The sequence below is a fragment of the Cuculus canorus genome, chromosome 11 (genome assembly GCF_017976375.1).
Source record: "Cuculus canorus isolate bCucCan1 chromosome 11, bCucCan1.pri, whole genome shotgun sequence".
Classification (NCBI taxonomy): Eukaryota; Metazoa; Chordata; class Aves; order Cuculiformes; family Cuculidae; genus Cuculus; species Cuculus canorus.
In genome coordinates this window covers 1,011,332-1,028,464 of record NC_071411.1, presented here as the reverse complement: position 1 = coordinate 1,028,464, position 17,133 = coordinate 1,011,332, and the positions used below count along the sequence as shown (strand labels likewise).

General features: G+C 53.7%; 1 protein-coding gene across 2 annotated transcripts in view; it reads left to right on the top strand.

Moving 5' to 3' along the window:
* The window catches only part of DAG1 (dystroglycan 1), a 50,957-nt gene that overhangs the window by 5,831 nt on the left and 27,993 nt on the right, over positions 1-17,133 (top strand). Inside the window, exon 1 of one of the 2 annotated variants that reach the window (XM_054076454.1) lies at positions 2,377-2,395. The exons of the other annotated variant lie outside the window; for it this stretch is intronic. The gene's annotated coding sequence lies outside the window, so the exon portion shown is untranslated. Of the gene's footprint in view, positions 1-2,376; positions 2,396-17,133 lie in introns of those variants that run through there. 2 annotated transcript variants of the gene reach the window in all.

Here is a 17,133-nt window from a genome sequence, read left to right as displayed (position 1 = left end):
GTGTGGAAATGTCTGGTGAGATCTTTATGTTGCAGCTCCTGGGATTCCTATAGAACAGTCTTGGACTTCTAGGTGAGCAGCAAGAGGCATTTTGAGCCGGGAGGCAGAAAAAGATGTGAGCATGTGCTGGTACTGAACTCTTTGGGGCTCTCTAAGGAAAAGCCCTTCCGTCTAGATCTGCTTTCTCTGGGGGCAGGCACTTTGCTTTACCCGAAGGAAGGCATTCTTCTAACAAAATGGTCTGGCAGCCGTCTAGAAATACTGAGTTTGATGCCACTGGAACCTGACACGGCGATTTTGACACTGGAATTGTATTGATGTGAACATTCAAAGCTGCGATGATTACCTCTCTACATCCCTTAGATTTCTAGTTAGGTTTGACATCTGTGGAACGTCTGAACTCTGTGCAGATTCCTGCATGAAAGACCATGCGTAGTGTTTTCCCACCCCAAAGGAAATATTTCCAGAGGAATTTTTATGACACCGCCTCGGGCCAGCACCAGAGAATAAATAAAAGGTGGTTCTTTTAAAACCTCTGAATTAAACTTTGCAGGATCCCATTGGGAAGATGCACAGATTCAGTGTGGCCGTGTCTCTTTCTCTAAAGAAAGAGAGAAGAGCTCAGCGCCTGCTCCTCCTCCTCCCTGTGTGAGGAAGCTGCAGAGCGCAATGAGGTCTCCCCTCAGTCTCCTCTTCTCCAGGCTGAAGGGATCCAGTGATTTCAGCCGATCCTCACAGTCTTCCCCTCTGAACCCTTCCCCAGCTCTGGGCTCTCCTCTGGATGCTCTCCGGTAGCTTCAGACCCTCTTTATCCTGGGTTGCCCAAAGCTGCCCCCAGTGCTCGAGGTGGGGCCGCCCCAGTGCGAAGCAGAGCAGGACCACCCCTCCCTTGCCTGGTGGGTGATGCCATGCTGGATGCGTCCCAGGACACGGTTGCCCTCGTGGCTGCCAGGGCACTGCTGGCTTGTGTTCCACTTGCCATCGACCAGAGCCCCCGATCCCTTTCCGCAGGGCTGCTCTCCCGCCTCTCGCTCCCATCTCTCCATCCATCCAGGGCTGCCGTGTCCCAGGAGCAAAACCGGTTCCTCGGCCTCGTTAAATTCCATGCGGTTGGTGATTTTGTTTGGCCAAAATGTGAAACTTTGCACCTTCTGTGCGGGGAATTTTGTGCTTCCCGCGGTGTTTGTGAAGCCGGTGCTCTCTGTTTATCCAAATGCCGGCAGCCGTGTGCCAGTTGCTCTTTCAGGAAACGCTTTATCACATCTTAGAGCAGAATTGTGTTTGAATATCGGGGGTCAGCCTTAGGGAGGTAAGAAGTTTGATCTTCTGAGAATGAATGCAAATCCCCTTCAGAAAGTGCAGAGGGACCTAAAGCATCTTGTTGTAAGGGTGCTGCTAGCAAAACCCCACAAACCCTTGGTGGTAAACTGTAAAAAGTAAAAGAATAGGGGTTTAGAGCTTCAGTTACAAAGTTTTCATGAGGCTAATGTGAAAAAGCGCTTTGTTTGCCACTGGCAGAGATACAGAATTGTATATTGTGGACTTGAAGCGCTGAGAAAGCAGCGGCGTTCCCCTGTGTGGTGGTGGTGATAAGCCGTGATGAAAGTTGTGTGCGGTTCTGCCTGCCCAGCGTGGCAGAGTGAAGTGCTCCGTGATTTCTGTGGCTAATTTAGAATCACAGAATGGTTTGGGTTGGAAGGGACCTCAAAGCCCATCCAATTCCACTGCCTGCCATGGGCAGGGACACCTCCCACTGGATCAGAGTGCTTAAGGCGTGAGAAGGTTTTCTTGAAAGCCTCAATCAGAGGTGTGTGAGCTCCTGGACCTGGGAGCAGCGCTGCAGCCCTGCGATGTGGTTCAGTGGCCACCCGTCCCTCAAACCAGTGTCCCAGTGCCGGTACTGCGGCAGTGCATGCTCTGTGTTCCTGGAAACTGGAATCCCAGCCTTCCTCTTCGTTCTCCCTGACGTTGGCTCTGTGCTATGACGCCAAATCCTGCTGTGCTCCCGGGATGTCCTAGTCCTTGGGTCAAGCAGCTCCTCGGCTCTGCCTCCTGCTGTCTGGGCCCCGCAGCAGGCTGGAGCCAGGACCTGCCACAGGTAGGGCTGCGCACGCAGGGCGGCTCAGGGGCCTTTGGTCTGCAGACTGGATGTGGCTGTGAGCTCAGCCCGGTCTGGCAGCCGGCTGTAGGCGTCCCCGAGGGACACGGATTCTGGTACTGTCCTGCCGTCACAGGAAGAAGCTGTTTCCTGCAGACCTCCGTGCTGCGTGTGTTGCTCCGGCGTGAGCCAGCCCAACAGCCGCCAGCCCTATTCTCTTCTCTGAGCTGCAGAGTCCTAAAGCTTCCCCTGGAGGTGAATAACTTTGTATAGTGAACTTCATCCTGCTGGCTTCAGGTAAGCCATTCCGCACCTCATGGATTTCTTAGTCTGTTCACATGCTGGTTGGAAACCCTTGCCTTGACAGGATGCTTCAGGAGATCATTTGAGGCAGCTTCTCTCCTGCTTCGTAGAGAAAAGCAGAGAACAAAGGAGGCAGTGAGAGGTAGGATTTGATTTTTTGTGAAGCTAAGATGAAATCAAGGCGCTACAAATGGGAGCCGTTTTGCCCTTCGTGCCTTGGCCGCATGTACCTGCGTTCGGTGATGCGTTGGCCGGCTCAGGTCCTGCTGGAAAAGCAGCCTGGTGCCAGGGTGGGGGAGATCCTGGGGAGCAGGGCTGGGTGCACAGCTCTGCCCTGTGGGTGCCTTTCGGTGTAGAGATGGCTTGGTCCCTGCAGCCGAGAGCCCGGGACAGTGCGCTCCACGTGCTGAACTCCTGTTTTGTGGTCATATATGGGAATTTAGGCTGGTGAAGCTGACTCCCTGTGCAAGTGTTTAGGGATGGGATTCTTCTTTCAGCGGTGACTTAAGATGATGATTCGTAGTGAATTCTGCGCAGCTGAGCCTAAGCCCTGTTTGGGACCCGCAGTCGTAGGCTGTGCCAACTGGAAAAGGTCAGCTGGAGCTGGGAGCTGCCTGGGCACACAGCTTTGGAGCGAGGGAGGGCCGTCCACAGTGTTGGTAGAAGCAGATGGCTCGGCTCCACAGCCTGAACCAATCCAGGAGCAGGCACAGGCACCTTTAATTTCCCAGTGTGTCGGTGTCTGCTCTGGTTCAAAGCAGACCCAGGCGTGCACAGAAGCTTGTGAGCACACGGGTGCACATCTCAACAGTACAGAAAAGCTGTCCGTTCCCCCACTGGGAGCGGAGGAAGAGTCTTGGAGGGAAGCTTGGTGATGTAAATCTGCTCAAAGGAGATGGTCTTGAGGATCAGCTGGAGTAATTGAGTGGCCAGCGCCCTCCTGCTCAGGCTGTGTGCTGGCAGCCAGCTGGGCTGATTTGCAAAAGCACTTTTAAAGGCAAACAGTTGTCCTGTTTATCTCACCTCTCCTCAACTGAGAGGAATTGCCTGTGTCAGCGGAGCTGGGAAGTTGTTTTTCTTCTTTAGGTTCGACTGGGAGGAGTTGGAACTCCTGGGTGTAACGAGTTAAAAGATCCTTCTGGAGCAGAAACAGCACAAAACACTGCTGCTCCCTGTCTGGGTGGTGATCCTGAGCGGAAGCACAGCCCCTTGGGGAAAAAATGGTGCTACATCAGTCGCTGATGCTGCCGAGCGGACTGCGCTGCTGCTCCACATTTTTATCTCAGGCTGGGCTCAAACAAGTTGGCGACGCAGAGGTCGTTTGTACAGGGAAGAGGTCTTGCAGGAGTGTCTGTTCCGTTTGCCATTGGCAGGCTTTGGAGCAGTGGAAAAGTCACATGAGAAAAGCATTTAATGTATTTTTAGATGTCTTTTAAAGTGGCTTAGTGGCTGGAAAGAAACCTGCGTCAGGTCAGTCTCCAGCTAGCTGCGGTTTGTAGAGTGGCCTGTTAATGGGGAATGGATCCAATCGGAGCCCTGTGCCGTAGGGGATTGCGTTGCCTGCTGCAAGGATGCAGCTGGTGGTAGGAGGTGGCCCTCACTGCCGGGCTGCGCTGCGAGGGTACTGCTTGGGGCAAGGGTGGGAAATGAATGGGAGATGTCCAGCTGAAAACAGTTTAATTCCTTTTTCCCTTCATCTTTTGGAATGGTTGGGGGTTTTGTGGTGACTTTGTGCCATGGTCTTGCACAGCACAAATTTTTACAGGGTCCAGGCTTAACGTGTGTGGCTTCACAGTTGGTTTGAGCTGGTGCTGCTGGCAGAAGAAGCGGCCTTTCACTTGTCCTGGTGCAAGAGAGGAGAGAAGTGGTCTTGCAGAGCCCACATTAGCCAGGGAGCTGAACCAGATGGAAACCGCTCTCCTGTTTGGGTCTCTGTAACGTGTGTCGGTTCCCCAATTGCTTCTCCATGCAGCTGTAACTCTTAGAGCAGCGCAAAGAGGAGAGAGGAGTGGGATGGTGGTGCGTGCAAACACTTCCTCTGGAAGCAACGCCAGCTTCAAAGGACCGTGAAGGTGGCCGTGATGCTGTTGTGGGTCTCCAGGAAGGTTGGGACACATCTGCCCCGGGAAGGAAGGGTCAGGGAGAAAGCTCGGCCATTCCTTTCTATATAAAACAGAGTTTCTGAGTCTTTGCCACCATGGGAGAGTGCGTGCTGCTCGCGGGCCCTGTGTTGCGTGACCTCTCAAGATCTTTGTGGGCCATTGAATAGGAGGAAGAGTGTGGAGGTGTAGGAAGGAAACATGATGAACCGCACTGCCGTGCACCAGTATCGCTGTCGGGCCTGCACTGGGCGGTGGAAGCTGTTTCTGTGGGAGCATGAGCTGAACTCCTGGGTTGCACATGGGGCGAGATCATCAACGTGGAGTCCTTTGGTGCTTACGAGGTGGCTGCGCTGTTACAGCACTGCCTGCAGATCAGAAGAACATTTCTTTCCAGGAGTCCTGCCCTTTCAGAATAAGCTGAAAGAACGGGAAGCGGTGGCAGGTGAGGAGAGCAGGGAACTGAGAGAAGCCTCCTTTAAGAGCAGCAGTATTTGTGTACCTGTGAACACAAAATATTCATGTGCATAAGCCAAGCTGTGATTTCTACCTTGAAGCATCTGCTGAGGGGACTCTGCAGTGCTGGCGCGTAGGCAGGTGGGACAGGAGAGCTGGGAAGTGCCAGATCGCTCTCCTTGTTCTCAAACGCATTTGACCGTAAGTGATGAGAGTCTGTGTGTAACAAGAGGAGGAGGAAGCCAGACAAATGAAAAACTGGAAGGTGGACTTTTTTTTCAGCTATTTGCTAGAGTGCTTGGTAGTTGGAAGAAATGGCCGGGGGGTGAGACTGTGGATTTCCCATCTCGTGATGCCTTCAGCTCAAGATTTGCTGTAATTGAGTAGGGGAAACTTAAGCACCCATCCATGTAACAGATCTTGCTAAGTTATAGAATAATGGAGCGGTTTGGATCAGAAAGGACCTCAAAGCCCATCCAGTTCCACCCTCTGCCATGGGAAGGGACACCTCCTGCCGGATCAGGTTGCTCCGAGCCCCATCCAACCTGGCCTTGAACACCTCCAGGGATGGAGCAGCCACCACTGCTCTGGCCTTGAATGTTTATGAACATAATCTAAACTACAAATGCTGAGCTTTTGATATCAGCAGCTATACTAGGTCTGTATTTAGCAAGGAAATTTGTTTTTCTCATCTCTGTCACTTAAGATGAGTGTGGCTGTGCTAAGAGCTCTGAGACGGCCCTGCCTCTCATCTAAAGCCCTAAATCACTGCTTAATTTACACCACTTCAGTTTGAGCTCAATTTTCTGGAGATGAATCAGAATGGCAAATGCAGAGCAGGTCTGGAGTGCAGTGTTTTGGGAGGGGTTGCTGGCAGAGGTGGGTGCCACAAAACCGGTACCCACGCCTGTTGTCTGGGATGAGTTAGAGCCCGGCATGCGCTCGCGGGCTGTGGCGAGGCAGGAGAGCGCAGCAGCAGATGGACGGCTGCGCGTGCCACTGTCAGGACTGCCTTCTAGGGAGATGTGCCGGCAGCCCAGGACCTTCCTGTCCCTGTGGACCCACTGCCGGCCATTTCTGGGAAGGCTCCTGGGGCCGGTGGCTCCTGCGAGCTGTGCCCGCCAGGCTGGGGACGCCTACGCCTGGCATTTTGCCCTGGGTGCCTCTTAGTGCGTGTATAAATACCGGCAGGTTTGCAATGCGCTGCAGATTCTGCCCTGCTCCTTTTTAAAGCCCAAGTCATAAATAGGTCGGGGCTCGCTTGTGGGTCCGGCCGCTCTGTCCTTAGCGCTGATGTCACGGTTAAACTTGGTGTCGTGCCGGCTCTCCCGTGGGGCTGCTCTCTGAGGTCGTGTTTTTCTGTTCTCTTCAAGCCTGAGATTGCAGGTGCCGGGTGAGATAACTGGGGAAAAGTTAATTCAGCCAAACTGACTACAAACGACGTTTCTCACAGTGAGACAGACTGGCCGCGGTCTCCCATGTTGGCGCAGACGCCGATTGTGCTCGTTCCGCTTCCCAGGGATCCCATCCCGGCTGCAGCGCAGCTCTACTCTCCATTTTATACTGAAGACTCTTTGGAATAAGCATCATTTCAAAAGCGTCCAGCCAAGAAGGAGCACAAGGTGTAATTCCAGTGGAGGCTGGGTTTTTTTTAGGCTGGTAGTTTCTATTAAAGGGAGTTGGCAGCGCCCAGTCTCCAGTCCAGGGCGGGAGCTGCGCTTTGAGGCCGTGCCCCTTCGCTGCCGGGCCGAGGTGGGGTTCTCAACTCTGCCACGCAGCACAAAGCTCAAATCATGACATTCCTTGCCTGTCTGGTGTTTTTATAGTTAACCTGTGAAGCTTTTGTGTGCAAAGCAGAGGTCCTGGGAAGGGAGGAGGACCGAGCTATTTTTACCCTGTCACAAACAGGGCTCGGTGTGTTTATTTCAGACTCCGAAGCTAGTAAGGGGTTTTTATACTCTTCTGCTGTTACTGCTGGGTTAGAAAACGAACTTGAACCTTGGAAATCACAGGGAAATAGGGTGCCTCGGTGTGCTTGGCTCCAAGGAAGCTGTCAGGGAGGAGCAGGTGGCGTCACCTGTGTCATGCGGTGTGCAACTCTCGGAGTCTCCTGCGATTCAGAGGAGTCTTTGAGCTGCCAGCTGATGATGGACTCCGAGCCCTTCCATTGCAAGGATGGCACTAAGCTGGGTGGATGTATTGATCTGCTTGAGGTTAGGGAGGTTCTGCAGAGGGGTCTGAACAGGCTGGGTCCATGGGCTGTGACCAGTGGAATGGGGTTCAGCAAGGCCAAGGGCCAAATCCTGCACCGGGGCACACCAACCCCATGCAGTGCTCCAGGCCCGGGGAAGAGCGGCCGGAGAGCCGCCCGGCAGAGAAGGCCCCGGGGGCGCTGGCCGCCAGCAGCCGGGCATGAGCCAGCAGCGGCCCCGGGGGCCAAGGAGGCCAAGGGCATCGCGGCCGGTGGCAGCCGCTGTGCGGCCAGCGGGAGCAGGGAAGGGATCGTCCCCTGCACTCGGCGCTGGGGTGGTCGCACCTCGAATCCCGGGTTCAGTTATGGACCCTCACTCCAAGAAGGGCATTGAGGGGCTGGAGCGCGTCTGGAGGAGGGAACGGAGCTGGGGAAGGGTCTGGAGCCCAGGGGCTCTGGGAGCGGCTGAGGGCTCTGGGGCTGTTTAGCCTGGAGGAGCCTGAGGGGAGACCTCAACCCTCTCCGCAGCTCCTGGAAAGGAGGCTGGAACCAGGTGGGCACTGGGCTCTTCTCCCAGGGAACAAGCGACAGGACGAGAGGAAATGGCCTCGAGTTGCTCTGGAGAGGTTCAGATTGGATGTTAGGAAAAAATTCTTTATGGAAAGGGTTCTCAGGCCCTGGCAGAGGCTGCACAAGGAGATGGTGGAGTCCCCGTCCCTGGAGGAGTTTAAAAGCCAGGCAGACATAGTGCTCAGGGATGGTTTGGCAGTGGGCAGGGATGGTTGGACTCGATCTCAAAGTTCTTTTCCAACCAAGTGATTCTAGGATTGCATAAACCACCCCGCAGGGCAGTGGCTGCCTTCCCAGGTGCCCTGGCTGGGTTTTGGACAAGCCTCCAGCTGAAAAGCTTGAGGAGCTCTGGGGAGCAAGATCAGAGTCTGGCCATTAGGTGGGCGATGCTGCAGTGGGTCCTTTGCCTTCTGCTCCCGAGAAGATTCTAGTCGCCAGGTCACCAGCATAGCTTTGAATGTTTGGGGTTTTTTTTGCTGGCAGAGAAGTTCTCCAGGCAGCGGGGGGTGAAATTAATGAGATGGGCTCATTTTTCTCTTGTCACCAGAGTCTGAATGAGGGAGGATATAGGTCAGTCCTGCTGGAAGAGTGGGAGGACCCGAGGTGGGTGCTGTCCCTGGCCGGCTGCTCTGGCTGTCGCGATGTGGTTGGGGAGTGTCCCTTTAATTGCAGGTGTGCTTGATGCAGGCATTTAAAACTTTTAAGCTCTTTATCCTGGTTTATTATTAGAAGCTATTAACAGTGTGGCCAATGGAGTGTCTGCACCATGGTGGCGGTGTGTGTGGGTCACAATCTCTTTGTGTTGGTCTTTGGACAAACACACAATTCAAGCTGCCCAGGTTGCGTCTGCCCACGCGGGCTTAACCGAGCTCCTTTGCTCCTCCAAGATACCCAGACAGCAGCCAGTCCAGACGTAGCCCAGAAGGCCAACCATGTCCTGGGCTGCACCCAAAGAAGCATGGCCAGCAGGGGATTCTCCCCTCTACTCTGCTCTTATGAGACCGCACCTGGAGTTCTGTGTCCAGTTCTGGAGTCCCCAACATGAGAAGGACATGGAACTGTTGGAGCAGGTCCAGAGGATGCCACAGAGATGATCCAAGGGCTGGAGCACCTCTGCTACAAGGACAGGCTGAGAGATTCGGGGTTGTTGAGCCTATAGAGGAAAAAGCTCCGTGGAGACCTTAGAGCAGCTTCCAGTACAGAAAAGGGCTCCAGGAAAGCTGGGGAGGGACTTTTTTTCCAAGGGCATGGAGTGGTAGGACGAGGGGGAATGGCTTTAAATTGGAAGGGGGAAGATTTAGATTAGATACTCGGAAGAAATTCTTCATGCTGAGGGTGGTGCTGGGATAGGACAAGGGGAATGGTTTGAAGCTGAAAGAGGGGAGATTGAGATGAAATCTTAGGAAGAAATGTTCTCCTGTGAGAATGGGGAGGCCCTGGCCCAGGTTGCCCAGGGAAGCTGCAGCTGCCCCATCCCTGGAGGTGTTCCAGGCCAGGTTGGATGGGGCTTGGAGCCCCTGATCCAGTGGGAGGTGTCCCTGCCCATGGCAGGGGGTGGGCCTGGATGGGCTTTGAGGTCCCCTCCATCCCAAACCATTCCATGATTCTTTGATCTCTGGGCTGGGAGATCTGATCCAGCCCCTTTGGTGTAGGCTAGAGACATAGCTGATCTGACACTATGTTGTTTGGTATGGAGCAATGCTTTACCAAGGAGCAGGTCAAGTTATTGACTATTTAATTGCTTCACTAATAAACACCACTGATACTAATTTACAGTTGGAGCATTTTGCACACGTGCAGCTCTAAACCTGGTAATTGTTGCTCCTAAATCTGACAAATTGCGCCAGTGCCGAGTTGCAAATCTGCCACCCCTCCCTCCCGTGGTGCTTGATGTGAGGGTGCGATACTATCCTTCCTAAGAGCTCATCTCAGTCTCCCCTCTTTCGGCTTAAAACTATTCTCCCTCATCCTATCTCTGCACTCCCTGATCAAGAGCCCCTCCCCAGCTTCCCTGGAGCCCCTTTCCATACTGGAAGCTGCTCTAAGGTCTCCTCAGAAATCTCTTCATTGTCCCTGTCCCTCCCTCCAAATAACAGCCCTGATTACTTTTTTACTCCTTGGTTTCTCCTCTGCTCCATCCATACGCAGTCCGGCGTTCCTGTTACTCAGGCAATCTCAACCTTGCATGGCTCTATCACTGCTGTGGCACTCGCCATACAGGTGGCCTTGCAAAGTCCCCCCACCTCAAAGCTCCCCTACGATGTGGCTCAGGCTGGTGGCACATTGGGTGCCCCACACCGAAGAGAAATGTCCCTAAGAGAAATCACTCCTCTTGAGCCTCGATTCCTCTACCTGTGTCCAGTGTAGTCTGCGTGCCAGTGCAACACATTAACGTTTCTCACAGTCTTTAGGTGTTGGATTTGCTGCCGTAGCTCCCTGCTCCCCACCTCCTGCTCGCAGCTGTCCCTGAAGGATGGGAAAGGAGATAGAGGGGTCACAGAGCCCCGTTCCTGCTGGAATGGTCACAGAGCGTGGTTGCTCTGACCTGAAGGAGCAGGTAACTCGTGAGGCACGTGGGCAGGCAGCGACCTGCCCCGTGGGCCTGACCCAGCAGGCGCGCCTTGAGATGACTGCACACACCTTGGGGGGTTTCCCCCTTTCAACACCAGCCAGGAGCTTGGAGAGCAGGAGGTTGTGGTGAGCGCTGGGATTTCAGTTTATCTCTTGGGTTGACTTAAATCTGGCTTTCAAAAATGAGTAAGGCACCAGGCTTGGAGCGTCTGGTCTGCTCTCCAAAGAAAACACGTGCTTGGCCAAAGCTGTGTGGTTTTTGGAGTAAGCAGGCCTGGATTTATTTGTGAATATTAATATTTGTGCGCTGTAAAGTGCTGGTGGAAATCTGTGCTCTGAAAGTTAAGCTGTGTTTTGTTGGTATGTCTGGTGCACAAGGACCCCTGTCCCAGATGGGATGGGAGCTCAGAGTGGCGGAGCGACCTGCATATCCCACACCCCAGCTGCCCTTGGTCGTACACGGGTATTGGTGAGTGCTTTGGACCTTCCACAACCACGGCTGCTGTGGCAGGGTTTAACCTTATTGCCTGTCGTAGGATCATGGAATGGTTTGAGTTGCAAGGGACCTCAAAGCCCAGTCAGTTCTACCCCTTGCTATGGGCAGGGACACCTCCCACTGGGTCAGGCAGGACGGTCAGAGGACTCTGTCAGGCGAGAGAGTTGGGTACCCCTGTGAAAGCAGTGTTTTGGGCAGCAGAACTGTGTGGGTGTGGACTGTGGTGCCTGGGTTAGGACCCAGGGTGATCCCTTCTCCCTCCACACACCGCTTTGTTGTGTCTTTAGAGGAGAGGGACCTTGGGGAGCTTTGGCACGCCGGCTGCGCAGTTGGCTTCTTACGTGCAGTACTTGTGTCCTGGCAGCCTTCCTCAGACGGAGCTCCCAGGAACTGCTGCCAGTTGTGTGTACGGTGGCTTTGTCAATGACAAAAGTACCTACTTCTAGAGAGTTACTGTGCATGCAGAATTACTGCTGTGTTTTCTTTTGCTTATTGGCTGAAAGGAGGGGGGAGAAAACAATAGATTTGAAAATAAGACTGGTGGTATTGGTTTGTGAACCAGGATGTGTTAATCCACAAAACATGGGTTTGATGTTTTATTGGAGACCTAGTGTTACAATGCAGGAGAAATGTGTTTGTAGAAAAGCACCTGAAAAAACCCCATAGGTGATCATGGAATCATGGATTGGTTTGGGTTGGAAGAGTCCTCGAAGCTCATCCAGTTCCATCCCACTGCCATGGGCAGGGAGACCTTCCAGTGGATAAGGGTGCTCAAGGCCCATCCACCTTGACCTGATGCTATGGTAGAACCTGGGGAGCAGGGCATGGATTTAAAACTGGGCAGCGAATTTGGCTGGCGGCCTCGAGGTCTAAAGTCTGAAGTGACTTAAAATGCTTATTTATAGAAAATATACTCCGGGACTGGAATGCAACTGGAGTAATGCTTAAAATAACCCCGGAGCACTTGTCTGGCTGGTCAGTGCTCATTTCCCAAACTCTATTTTTCGACTCTTCCAAACCTTTCTGTCAGTCTTTGGGATAGCTTTATCCTGGTGGTCCTGGCTGTCAGGATGCTGAGCCTTGTATCCAGTTCTGGAATCCCCAGCATAAGAAGGACATGGAACTGCTGGAACGGATCCAGAGGAGGCCACGGAGATGTTCCGAGGGCTGGAGCACCTCCTGCATGAGGACAGGCTGAGAGGGTTGTGGCTGTTCAGCCTGGAGGGAGACCTTAGAGCAGCTTCCAGTAGGGAAAGGGGCTCCAGGAAAGCTGGGGAGGGGCTCTTGATCAGGGAGCTCAGGGATAGGACAAGGGGAACGGTTTGAAGATGAAAGAGGGGAGATTGTGATGAGATCTTGGGAATAAATGCTCTCCTGTGAGGGTGGGGAGGCCCTGGCCCAGGTTGCCCAGAGCAGTGGTGGCTGCCCCATCCCTGGAGGGGTTCCAGGCCAGGTTGGATGGGGCTTGCAGCCCCTGATCCAGTGGGAGGTGTCCCTGCCCAGGGCAGGGGGGTGGAACTGGGTGAGATTTAAGGTCCCTTCCAACCCAAACCATTCCATGATTCTATGATTTCAGTGTGCAGAGCGTGGCTCTCTCTGAGGCTGCTGTGGGGTTTGCTTTCTGGGACAAGGGCTACCTAGACATCTGGATTGTGTCAGGGATTTTAGGGGAAACAGAAATTCCTAGTTTGCTGAGAGTCACGAACGACTTTGATTGCTTCGCGAGCGTGCTTTCTCCAGCTTCCTTCTGCACGGGCTAAATCCACGTTCTCCAGCTTTCGGAGGAGAAGCTGTCACTGCAGAGGCCGTTTGCTGTGTCCTGGGAACAGGGGGCTGAGCAGACCTTTCCTGACCTTCTGCTGCCTTGAGAAAACATGCTCATTTTATGGGCAGTTAATTTATAGAAAGTTCCTGTTCAAATTTCCTGCAAGAGCCGTAAAACCGGAGGACAGCTGCGCCCGGCCGCCAGCTGATCAAACGCTGCTCCCAGCTGGCTCGCCCTCCCCTTCGCTCCACGCTGAGAACTTCAGGCTCCTTCAGGAGAGGGCTTTGGAGCGCTGCTCAGGCAGCTGCTCTGTGCAGGGGGGTGCCTGCGGTGTTGGAGGTGTCCTGCCTGCCGAGCACAGCTCCCGGGGCTGGGCTCTTCCCCAGGGAGAGTCTGGGTTTGTATTGCACTCCCCTGGTTTATAAACTGCCATGAGGAGACGTACTGCCCGCCGGTGGGAATGACCACCATGCTCCAAGATACAAACCTGGTTTGCATTTTGCTCTTCTTCCAGGCGTGGGCAAAGCTGCATTTCTTTCCAGCTGCCTTCACTGGAGCAGCTCCAGAGGAGGCGATGGAGATGATCCGAGGACAGGCTGAGAGGATTGGGCTGGTTCAACCTGGAGAAGAGAAGGCTCTGAGGAGACCTTAGAGCAGCTTCCAGTCAGAAAGAGGCTCCAGAAAAGCTGGGGAGGGGATTTTTCCAAGGGCATGGAGTGATAGGATGAGGGGAGAATGGCTGTAAATTGGAGAGGAAGATTCAGATTAGGCATTAGGAAGAAGTTCTTCATGATGAGGGTGGAAAGGCTCTGGCCCAGGTTACCCAGAGCAGTGGTGGCTGCCCCATCCCTGGAGGGGTTCCAGGCCAGGTTGGATGGGGCTTGGAGCCCCTGATCCAGTGGGAGGTGTCCCTGCCCATGGCAGGGGTGGGACTGGATGGGCTTTTAGATCCCTTCCAACCTAAACCCTTCCATGATTCTATGGTTCTTCTTTCTTCCCCAAAGACTGTAAATAAGCATGAAATTGTAGTCTTGTTTACAGTTGTGTGTTCATCTTCCAGGGAAAGAAAAATCCAATTTAGAGGGGTGCTGAGGTACCTGTACTCCCCAAACCCTGCTTTGCTGTGTCTCCCTGTGGCAGGTGGGCAGATGGGATTGCAGCACGGGGACGTGCTCTGATGGATTTGATCCTAAAAGCTGATTTTGATCTAGTTTGACAGAGAGATTCCGATCTTAAAGACAGTGAGCTCCTGGGAGCTGCTCAGAGGAGGAACCTCGGACAAGCAGGCTCACATTACGCCCCTGAGCTTCGAGGCTTCGCTGTATTGGTACTGCTTTATTTTCCTTCACCTTCCTAAAACTGCCTTGAAGCAAAGGAGGATCTCCCTGCCTGCGTCCAGGGCTGCAAACCAGAACAAACCTCTGGCTCCTTGGCTCCCAGCACTCCCCGTAGCTGCTCCATGCAGCTGTCCTGCCTGCTTTCCCGGCTGTCCACGCTCATCAGCCCTGGGCAGTGAATTCTTCACCCTTTGGGGAAGGCTGGCATGTTTCCACCCTATCTCCCTTTACTTCTAGGGAGTGGTTGACCGGTGCACAATATCTGAGGCTGGAGGCTGCAGAGCCTTCTCCGGAGCCCACAGCTTTATCTGCCAGGAATGTAATAGAGGTGGGAAGGCAGGAATCGGCAAAGGGAAGCACTTAATGCAGTTCCCGAGGCTCTTGGAATGAACCCCTTCAGCAGGTTCCCCAATCTGATGTAAGAAACCTGCCTTTGGCGTGCTTGGGGTCCTGGAATCTCTTCGTTTTGTTTAAGCTGGGGCCTGTTTCCCTGCCTCTAAATCTCTGCAGCAGTTGATAAGCAGACGGTCCCTTCTCCGGGAGAAAATGCTGCGGAAAGAAATGCCAGGAATGCGAACAGCAGGTGGGGACTGGCAGATGCGCTTATCACTCATGAGTAGGGGTTATTCCTCTACAGAGCTACTGTTTGCCTCCGGCTTGGTTTGTGTCCTCTCCAGCCTCGGCAGGGGTTGAAGAGTCAGGGCAGGGTAGTTTTCCCATTTTGCTGCGTGCTCCGTACAGGACTCCCTGCTGCAGGAGGCCAGGAGGAGGGGGCGGTGGAGGCAGACCCTCTGGATCACCCCGGAAGGGTCAAGCAGCATCCTGAGTAAACAACATATTACATTTCGGGGATGGGCTTTGGGAAATCCTGCTTCCACGTTGCCCGAGTGGAAGGCAGACACGATTAGTGAATTGAATTTGCTGCGCTGTTGCTTTTCAAAACACGATTTTCCATCTCGGAGGAGCCTGGGATTATTTCTGTGGACAAACCCCCGGTGATGCTTTGATGGCATCACCTGCCTTGACAAGCGGGAAGGGAAGAGCCTCTCTGTGTTGCAGAGCTGCGCTTGTGGAAAGGGGCGCGGGACCCTCTGGGCGTCAGGGATGGTCTGGATGGATTCCGTAGCAGTGCTTGATTCTTGCTACTGCTCCTGATTTTTGTGAGCACCATCATGGAGTCATAGAATGGTTTGGGTTAGAAGGGACCTCAAAGCCCATCCAGTCTCACCCCCTGCCATGGGCAGGGACACCTCCCACTGGATCAGGGGCTCAGAGCCCCATCCAACCTGGCCTGGAACCCCTCCAGGGATGGGGCAGCCACCACTGCTCTGGGCAACCTGGGCCAGGGCCTCCCCACCCTTCCAGGAGAACATTTCTTCCCAAGATCTTATCTCAGTCTCCACTCTTTTAGCTTCAAACAATATATTTCCCCTCATCCTATCCCTGAGCTCCCTGATCAAGAGCCCCTCCCCAGCTGTCCTGGAGCCCTTGCACTTCATATGGAGATGCCTTTTTGTGCAGGACAGCCTGATTTACATGAGATAACAGGCTGAATGGTGAAAAGCCTTTATCTGTTGATCTCTAAGCAGCTTTCCCCCTGAGCTGGCAGTGTGTTACAAGCAGAGCAAACCTGCTGTCACAGATGACTTTATGGATGCTTTTCCCAGCCTCTAAGCTTCCCTTCTGGCTGCTATGCTTGTGTTGTGAAGCATGTTCAGATCTACTCCAGTTCTGTGTGCTGGTCCTTGCGAAATCCAGGAGGAGCCACAGACTTGTAGGTGATGTGATCAGAGTTCTCCTTCCTGCCTAGTGTTTTGCCAGGTTGCTTCAGCTGGTCTTCAGGGCACCCATCACCTTCCATGGGGCACTGCTGATGGAGAGGGCTGATACCTTTAAAAAACATGAAGGCACAACTGCCCTGAGTCCTCTTATCAGTTTTAGTGTGGGAAAGAGCGAGCTTTCCCATGGAAGAAGTGCCGGGATGGGAGGGAGTGGGCAGAACTAAGGCACAGAATAAGAACCCTGGGAGCATAACTTTTTGCAGCAGCAAAAATGCTGCTTTCCAACTCTGCTCAGCCAGCAACACCTTGCCCTAAACAGGGCTTATATGAGGGATTTGCTTCTTTCCAGGAGTTTGGGTTCTGGAGCAAAGAGCACTTTGAGCAGTGGTGGTAATCAGGGAGGCCTTTTGCGTTGCTCCCTAATTGCATTTGGTGTGGTGCCTCACCTGTCGCTGAGGATCACTCCTCGCCTGTGGATGGAGGGACTGTGCTGCGCTGTGCTCCCGCAGCTCCCCAGCCCTGCCTCGCTGCCGGACTCCCATGGGGGGTGCCTCCCAGGGGACTTGTCAGGCAGAGGCTGGGATGGAGCGGGGCGCAGCAGCAGGTAGCGTGGAGCACGCACACGCGTGCACAGCCAGGTGCTGCAAGCCTCTTAGCACATTCCTGAGAAGTTGCCTCCCGGCTCTCATTTGGCTGGAACTCCCTCTTGCAGGACATCCCCAAATCCATTCCCGTTTGGAGCAGATTCAGTCTCAAACTCGGGGTGTGGGCTACCTGCTTGAGCTGCTGTGGCAGTTGGTGAGCATCTGGGTGACACCGGTCCCACCTGCTGCAGAGCCTGATGTTGGGTGACACCGGTCCCACCTGCTGCAGAGCCTGACGTGGAGATGCGTTTAACTCTTGAACTTAATTGCTCCCACAGGAATTTCCCAGGCTGTGTCCCTGCCTCAGGCTTTGTTTCAGGTTTTCTGCAAAAGTAGTTCATCCATTTCCAAGAGTTAAAGCATAAAAAAAAAAAAAAAAAGCTTTAAGAAGTCAGTATTTAAAAACCAACCCCAACCCCAACCTAAGCGCTTGCTTTGAGAGGTGCTCCGTCTGAGCAACAGCTGAAAGGCTGGCGGCTCAGGTCTGGTTGTGCCATCTCCTCTCCCAGCAAAAATGCCCGGTATCTCATGGATCTTATCAGAGGCTGCAGGCGTCTAAAAGGCTCCCATTCACCAGTGCTTTGTAGACTTGTGAAGGTTCTCCAAGGTCCTGTCCCGACAGGGCCAGAAGGGCTGGATTGTTGCGGGGAGGGAGGTGCTGCCACCACCAAGCCTGTCCCACAGCCATGGGCTGGTGAAGGGCTTGCCCATCTCAGAGACGCAGAGAACAAAAAGCTGGAGCAGGGGTGGAGAATTGGAGTGAATTGTGGTGCTTGCTGTGACCACCTCACGGAAAACCTTAATTCTCAGGTATTCTGGCTT